The 8,404-nt window shown below is 44.5% G+C and overlaps 1 long non-coding RNA gene across 2 annotated transcripts in view; it reads left to right on the top strand.

The window, feature by feature from the left end:
• Positions 1-2,106: 2,106 nt before the first annotated feature.
• 1700020D12Rik overlaps positions 2,107-8,404 on the top strand; it is a 40,793-nt gene continuing 34,495 nt past the window's right edge. The window contains exons 1-2 of one of the 2 annotated variants that reach the window (XR_381365.4): positions 2,107-2,397; positions 4,418-4,526. This is a non-coding gene — a long non-coding RNA (RIKEN cDNA 1700020D12 gene). Of the gene's footprint in view, positions 2,398-4,212; positions 4,301-4,417; positions 4,527-8,404 lie in introns of those variants that run through there. The other variant, XR_381366.3, reaches the window with a different exon arrangement.

Below are 8,404 nucleotides of genomic sequence, written 5' to 3'. Positions count from 1 at the left end.
TTCAAAGGAGGGTGAAGTCTGAGAGTTAGTAATCCCAATAAGTGTTCATAGGACACCAACACTGCCAGATTGTTGAGCGTTGTTAGAACCGAGGCTCTAGAACATCTGTGTTTGTTTCAAGCACGGTGCTCTAAGGAATGCATGACCCAAACAAACTCTAACATTACTCACTCAACAGAAGTGAAATTGATGATGATGGTGTTGATGATGATGCTTCAGAAGTGGAAGTGAAAAAAGAAGAGGAGAAGGAGAGCAGGAGGAAGAGGATGGAGGAGGAGGAGGAGGAGGAGGAGGAGGAGGAAGAGGAGGAGGAGATGAGAAGGAGAAGGAGAAGGAGAAGGAGAAGGAGAAGGAGGAGGAGGAGGAGGAGGAGGAGGAGGAGGAGGAGGAGGAGGAGGAGGAGAAGGAGGAGGAGGAGGAGAAGGAGAAGGAGAAGGAGAAGGAGAAGGAGAAGGAGAAGGAGAAGGAGAAGGAGAAGGAGAAGGAGAAGGAGAAGGAGAAGGAGAAGGAGAATCTGGAGAAAAGGAAGAAATGTTCCAACTTCTGAGACCCAAACATATCTAAGTAGTAGCTAATGCTTTTGGAGCTTGCCATACAGAATCACAAAACTCTGTCTTAGTCCCTGCTGCAGAAGATACAAGCAATAGCTGTTACGTTCCTGTCTCCAGCACCCTGCCTATAAAAGAGCAGCCTAACTTCCCTTCCAAGGTCACTGGGCTAGAGCACGCTGTCAAGACAGCAGTGTGAGACCTGAGTGGCTGTTGCCAACCTCACAGCCTCAAGTCTAGTCTCAGTTAAACAGGAGGCTCACGTTCATACTCTATTTAGATTTCTCTGTTATTCAAGAGAAATGTACTTTCCCTTCTTCCAGTTTGCTTAAAGATCAGATTGACTTAATACGTATACATTCACTGAGAAGGGGGTTCTTAGTACTTTTAGTGAGCGTGTTATTGTGAACATGAATGGAGCAATGATCTCTGTGTCTAGGCCAGGAAGAGACAATAGCTGGTCAAATATTTTAGTGCTAACTACGAGGAAGGTGTTGAACCAAGTGCTTCACGTGTACCATGAAGTAACTGACATGCCCTCCACTTCTCACACATGCTCTATTCTTCACACACTACTTTTATACAGAAGATAGAGGAGGTTCCAAGGTGTTAAGCTTCCTAACTCAGGCTCCCCATCCAGAAGGTGGCATCATGGTTGTTTGAAGCACATCCAGGTACCCTGGATTTGGAGCCTCGCTGGGTACCAGAGAGTAGAGTGACTCCATGCAGCTTCTTGGCAGTGGCTGTGGCTGCTGCTACAGTTCTGGATGGAGGGAACTCCCTGGGCTCCTCTAATTTTTGTCAGGCCAATTGTTTTTAATGTGCTGGCTGAGGTGGTCCAGCAGTTCATACAGAGGTGATGCTTGCCAGTCTGATAACACACAGAAGGACCGGTGTGTGTCCTGAGACCAGCCTGCTAATGGCATTCCTCTGTAACGTGTGCTGGCGCTCAGCCGCAACCCCGCTGCTGTCAGAAGTGATTAAGCCGAACACGATTTCAGTTATGCTATTCAAGGACTTCCATAATTGACTGTGTGACAAGAGCTACACACAAGCAACGGAATTAGCAGATCTACCAAATTCTCTTAAACAAAGAGCCTGAAAAGAAAATGGACTAATTGTGTACATGCTGTCCAGAATGGAGCAGGGTATGAACAGAGATGCACACAGTCCTTATAGGCTAGGCAGTTCCTCCCTTATGTGCACAAAACGGGGAGTGTAGGGCTATCAGAAACTCTTGTGGTGCACAACGCTGCTCCAGTTACCGGAGTGAAGGAAAAGTTGTGGCACTTTGAAGCACAGTGACAAACACATATTAAGTGCTTGATAAGTGCTGAAGTGAACATATAGATATATCAGCCTGTTGGGACTGTTATGCCCCCCACCAAATCCCTACCTCGGAAGCCTGACCCTCCAGTGATAGTCTCAGGAACCATATCTTTGAAAGATAATTAGGTCACAAAAGTGGAACCCTAGTGAATGGGATCAGTGTCCTGGCTTACATAGAATGAAGGAAGCTTAGATTCTGTATCAGTCATCTTTCTGTTGCTGTGATGACCAAAGCAAGTCTACTTGGGCCCATGGTTCCAGAGGGATAGAATCTATCATGGCCAAGAAAATACGGCATGGTAACAGAAGTATGAAACAGAGAAGTCACATTCCACCCATACACAGGAAGCCAGCAGAGAGAACAGAATAATGCTATGAGCCCTCAAGACTCACTCTGTGACATCCATCCTCTAGCTCAGCTCTACCTCCTAAAGATTCCATAACCTGTGAAACAGCAGCACTGGAGACCAGTGTTCAGTGTGTGCGCGTGAGGGGGCATGGCTCATTCAAACCATCACAGGTACCTACCTACTCTTTTGTAAGGACACACAAAAGGGTGACCTTTGTGAGGAAGAAGAAGGTCCTCTCTAGATTCCAAATGTGCCTTGATCCCCATATTGTGACCGGGAAAGAAGCATATTGTTTAACTAGTCCAGCCTGTGGTGTTTTGTTACAGTGGCTGAATAGTCTAAATCAATGAAACTATGGCTGGCTTCCCATGTTCGGTCTAGGTTATACATACATCTGTACCCATTGTATACTCACGTGTATGAATTACAAGAAGCTAGGATATGCACATGAGAGAGAGGTGGGGAGAGGGAGAGGGAGAGGGAGAGGGAGAGGGAGAGGGAGAGGGAGAGGGAGAGGGAGAGGGAGAGGGAGAGGGAGAGGGAGAGGGAGAGGGAGAGAGAGAGAGAGAGAGAGAGAGAGAGAGAGAGAGAGAGAGAGAGAGAGAGAATAAGGTTTTAAAAGGGACCACAATAGGCACTGAAGAAGGAGGATGTGACCCAAGAAAACTGAGGGGACACAAGGTCGGCTCAAGGGGGGCTGGCTGCAAGATGAGTGGGGGGAAATAGTCATTGCAAATACTTTGCTTCCATAATGTGGAATACCTTGCCTGCTAATTACATCTTTCAAAAGAAGACTCCAATAAATGATCTCCTTATCGAGAAAAGAATGACTATAACCCTGTGTTCTTCCTAAATGTTTTTAATCTCAAATAAATAAAAGAAGCCCCTGGAAGCCATAGCTTAGCTTTTCATATGGAATAGTTCAGAGCAGAGTCAGCCAAGGTCATGAGGCAGGGAGAGCCTTCTGGACAGTACAATGGATTAGATGTCTTCTTTCCACGTTGTGTGCTTTTTCTCCACTCAACATCACCTGCTACACCAGAGACTCTCAAATGACTCTCCAAGGCCAAACAGAAGCCAAAAACTAGGCTACAAGTCTGTTTGGAAGAGAAAGCTCTGGGGTAGAGCTAGGAGCTATCCCTAGCTAAAGACAGCCATGTTCTACTTTGGTCTGGGTTGTACTTGAGCTAACAAATCTGCAGTCTTGAAAGCCACTGGATTTGGTGCTCAGTCCCTCAGAAAACACTCTAGCTGCACTCTGACTAGTCTCCACTGGACCATGCTAGTGTGAGAGTCACTTGAAACCTCCTCACCTGCATGCTTCATCTTCATGCTTGTTACAGTCACTTTCAAGTTTGTATCCATGGCAAACTAGTCCATGTTCTACTTACAAGTTGAGAAAGGCCAAGATTCTCATTCTTAGAATTCCTCTGTGAATCCCCTAGATACCAGCATGTATGATGAGCAAGCTTCCATCCTCTCATCCTTACAGAGATGAGATATGTCCTCAATATGTCTTGGAAAAATTATAGGGACTTTGTAATCCTCTGTATATTAACCAGCCAGAAAGTCCCTATGGGAAGGGAGAAAGAAAGAAAGAAGGGTGAGGGGAGAGAGAGAAAGAAAATGTGTGCACAAAGAGAGAAGAAGAGAAGCACACACACACACACACACACACACACACACACACACACACACACATACATACACAGGACCTAAATCTCTGGATTATATAGGGAAGAGCTTCAGCCTAGCCTCTGGGCTGGAAAGTTTAGACTTGCAAACAGGGTATGGCAGGTAGGGAGTGGCAGATGCTGGAAAAACCTGGAAACCAGGTCTATTATGCTATGTAAAATAAATATGTGCCTCAGTCCCTTGTTCCAGAGTCTGAAACTAAGAAATGGTCACCCAGCACACACACACACACACACACACACACACACACACACACACACACACACAAACACACACACACACACACACACACCTCCTCTCCTGGGGATTCAGTAAGAATTATGTGTGTTGTGTACATCTTGCTGGCCTCCTTGCAGTCAGAATACAGCTTATCACCAGGTATATAGTGGAGGTTAATAAATGCACAGAGAATACATTATGGATATGATGTCACAGCTGACATATAACAAGCATTGCAAAATGTGAATTTTCCTTTTTTGTACATGGCACCTCCAGGTCCCTGAGTTGAAGCCACAATGCAAGTCTTCTGCCCAGGCCAATGTTTCATGATGAACTGTGTAGAAGTAGAGAGCCAGCATCTCAGGATCCAGTCTGCACCTCACAGGTAGGGGAGTTTACAGATCCCCAAGCCTGGGTAAATCTGAGCTCTGCTTCCCACTAAGCTGAAACAAAATAGAGTACTGGACGCAACTTTTCTTGCTCTAACTCCAGCATCTCAGGAGGGAGTCCTGCAGAGCAAGCCTGCCACCTCTGCAGGGTTAATCTACTCCAGGTGCACACCAGTAAGAGGCACAGCAAACCTGTACAATCTGGAATCCCAGGCCTAAGAAACAAAGGGCTCCTCAAAGCAGCAATGAATCATAGTGATTAGAATACATGCCTGCCCTTTAGCAACTCACACTTCAGCATTTCGTGACTAAGTTGTACATTACACTCACATACCCAATCACACCGAGGCCTATGCATGGCTATGCATCTATAAATGCATGTGTAGTCACATACATGTGGGAGCGCAGAGGACCACCCTGAATGTCATTCTTCCTCAGATGCCATTCACCTTGATATTTTTTAGAGGTGCACCGCTCCAGAGCTCACAATTAAGCTAGCCTTATTGGCCAAGAAACCCTGAGAATCCCCCTGTCTTTGCTTCTCCAACAGTGGGTTTACAAGCACATGCCTCCCCACTTAGCTTTTTATATGGGTGCTGGCAATCAAACCTGGGTTTCCATGCTCCCACAGTTAAGTATTCTACTAAGACACACATCCCCCCAGCCCCTTGACCCAACTTTTGAGTTCAGTGGTTGTAGTCAACCAAACCAAGCTACCTCCACACTGAATCCCTTCTCAGAAGCAAGATAATTGGCTCCTGGATGAAACATCATAAGCCATTGGCTCTCTGGCTCTTTTAGCTGGTGCTTCCTCTACGCCCTCAGGAGGTGTGTTTGTTCCTAAGCCCTCCATGTGTGCTATTTGGGAATTTTCTAGATAGACACTCTAGGATGTCCTCTCCTTTTCACAGACAACCACACAGCACGTTTCTGTGGCCAGCAGAGCCCAGATCACAGAGAAGCTGTAAGATTTATGTTGAACACACACCTATACACCCATCTCCACAAACCTTCATGATGTTCTTCTGAGATCCCAAGGCTGTGACTGCCATAGAAAAAAATCTTGCTGTGACCATCCTTCATTTAGCTTTCTCCTTCACCTTTCCACTTTACTCCATTCATTTGTCATCTGGAAGAACAATGAGAGAGTGATAGGACTTGGTACCTGTCCCCTGCTCACAACCATCCCAGCCCACGGTATGTTCCTAACTCTTACCCCACCCCCCAGACATCTACCATTGCCATGAAGTGAGTATGAAAATTAGATGAGTCAAATGAGACTATTGGAACCAAATGTCCCCTTTGAGTTGTTTTACTAAAGCATGAATATGTCACCTAAACAGATATTCCTGTGAGTATAAAAGGTAGATATTAATAGGGCAACAGGCATAAGCTGTTCCATTCTTATCTTAAAAAGTAGTCTTATGACTTCTACTCCCAGATAAATCTGTATCATCTTTCCTTGGAACTTAAAATTGTCACTAATGGAGGACACGGGGCAATAATATTATTAGTGAACATACATGATCCAGAGGACCCATTTATTTGGGGACTGAGAATTCTAGGACACACAGATTGTCCTCAGAGTTTTGGTGGTCACTCCCTCCCTTGTCTCACTGCTGCTCCAGGACACAATTAGACTCTGAAATCTTTCCTAACTGTCAGAAAGTTATGGTTTACTTCATTTTTGTTGTGATCACAAAGTGCCACACATTGGTGTCTGTGAGCAACAGGACCTCTCACACTTGGAAGACCAAGTTCACGGGGTCTTCAGATTTGATGCCTGATTCCTGGCCAATAGATTTCACCTTTCCACAGCGTACACAGTGGTGGAAAGAACAAGGAAGCACTCGGATCTCCTCCTGAACACTAATCTCATCCAGGAGGGTTCTCCCTTCAGGATCTACTTGCTTCCTGATGGATTACTTTCCAATGCCATCTCAGGAGTTCTAGAGGACAATAACATCTAGATCTTAGGGTGTGAAATAGCCTATCTTGTGCTCATTTAACAAGAGACACAGGGATCATCAAGGATGTGGCCAACCTAAGCATACAGAAAGCACTTGTTGGAGCAAAGATTATGCCGGACTATAAGCAGACACAACAAGGCCTAGATGTCACACCCTAGAGAACTCTGGGTTATAAGCTCTCATGCTGTGTGGTAGAAAAAGTTAGGACTTTTAAGACATTCCTACTGGGACTGTTTGGCCTTGACCCAAGGACCAAAAGGAACTGTGTTGGTTTTGGTTTGGTTTGGTTTGGTTTGGTTTGGTTTGGTTTGGTTTGGTTTGGTTTGGTTTGGTTTGGTTATGTTTTTGTTGTTGTTTTGATAGCTGTGCAGTAGTTAGCCACAGCTGGAAAATGCTACTGTTCTCTTATATTGAGACCAAACTCTGCTCTCAGGTTGGGAGTCACTGGGAGACCTTGTGCCTGTGTGTAATAGAAACTGCAAGGGAACCTAGGCCTGTTTGGGTCAGGAAACCAGCTGATGCCAGATAGTTATTAATTTGTCAATAAATAGGTGTATGGTTTCTTTAAGCATTTTATTTTTAAATAATTTGAAGCAGTTGCTGGGGGAAATCTTAGCTAGTGAAGTACTTGCTTTGAAAGTATGGGAAACTGAGTTTGATCCCTAGAATCCGCTTTTTAGAAATGGTATTAGATGTTTGTAATTCCAGTGCTGGAGAGGCAGAAACTTAAGGATTCCCAAGGTTTCTCTGAACAGCCAACCCAGCCTGCTTGACAAACACCAGGTCATTAAGATACCCTGACTCAATTTTAAAAGTAATTAAAAAGTGTGGAGGGCAGGAGAGATGCCTCAGTGATTAAGAGCTGCCAGTCCTTTTCTAGAGGACTCAAGTTTCTTTGCTATCTCCTACATCAGATGGCTTGCAACTGCTTGTAAATCCAGCTGCAAGAGATCCAACACCCCTGTTCTAGGGGCCAGTACTCATGTGCAGCATGTTCCCACAGAGAGACAAGCACATACATGGAATTAAAAATTTTTTTAAATGTCTGTTTAAAAGATGGAAAAGAGGGGATGACACCTGAAGAGAGAAGAGAAGCATCTGAGGTTGTTCTTTGGCCTCTGCATGCACACATAGGTATACATGTAGACACATGTACACCTGTACACATATGTACATATGTGTGAATACTACATACATGTAGTAAATACCTGTATAGAAATACATGTATGCACACATATGCATACAAGCTCCTGAAGGAAAAAACATAATTCTGCACTACAGTAAAATAGAAAAATGAATAAGAGACCATCTTTTTAACTTTCATCCTGAATTAGTGACTTAAACCAGAAGGTCAACCCACAAGTACAGAGGATAGAATGACAAGGTCACTATGTAGCAGCCACTGTAGCAACGGGAAAGAGTCATTGGTTTGGGCTATTTGTACAGATTTGATAGAAAACAGAAGATTCATATATTCTCACTGTCTCTCACTGCAATATGCCATGAAGGAAAAAAATCATTTGCTATGTGCTGAGAAACTCAGCAGAAACCATCTGAACCAAGATAACACAGGTACTACCATATGCTTCTAACTGGCTGAAGTCAATGACCTGGCAGATTTTCTCTTTATTTTCTTGGTCCCACCTGAGCTGTCACTGTCATTGTCATTTGAAGTTCAGATCCTCCACAAGTCTCAGCTTTGGCCAGTGGCTTCTCCTTGGAGCTGACCCTGAACCTAATGATAGATGTTCATTTCCTGGGCACGCCCTTCTTTTCTGATTCTGAAGATGTCGAAAGCACGCACCCTTTGTTTCTACACAGCAAGAAACGAAGGTTAATCCTGCCTAACTAGGTCTTAAACTTCATCTCCTGTCTAATTAGGTTTTAAACTTCATCCCCAAAAG

Source organism: Mus musculus, chromosome 12 (genome assembly GCF_000001635.26).
Source record: "Mus musculus strain C57BL/6J chromosome 12, GRCm38.p6 C57BL/6J".
Lineage (NCBI taxonomy): Eukaryota > Metazoa > Chordata > Mammalia > Rodentia > Muridae > Mus > Mus musculus.
Note: the sequence above shows the minus strand (reverse complement) of the source record. Positions and strands in the feature narration are given on the sequence as shown.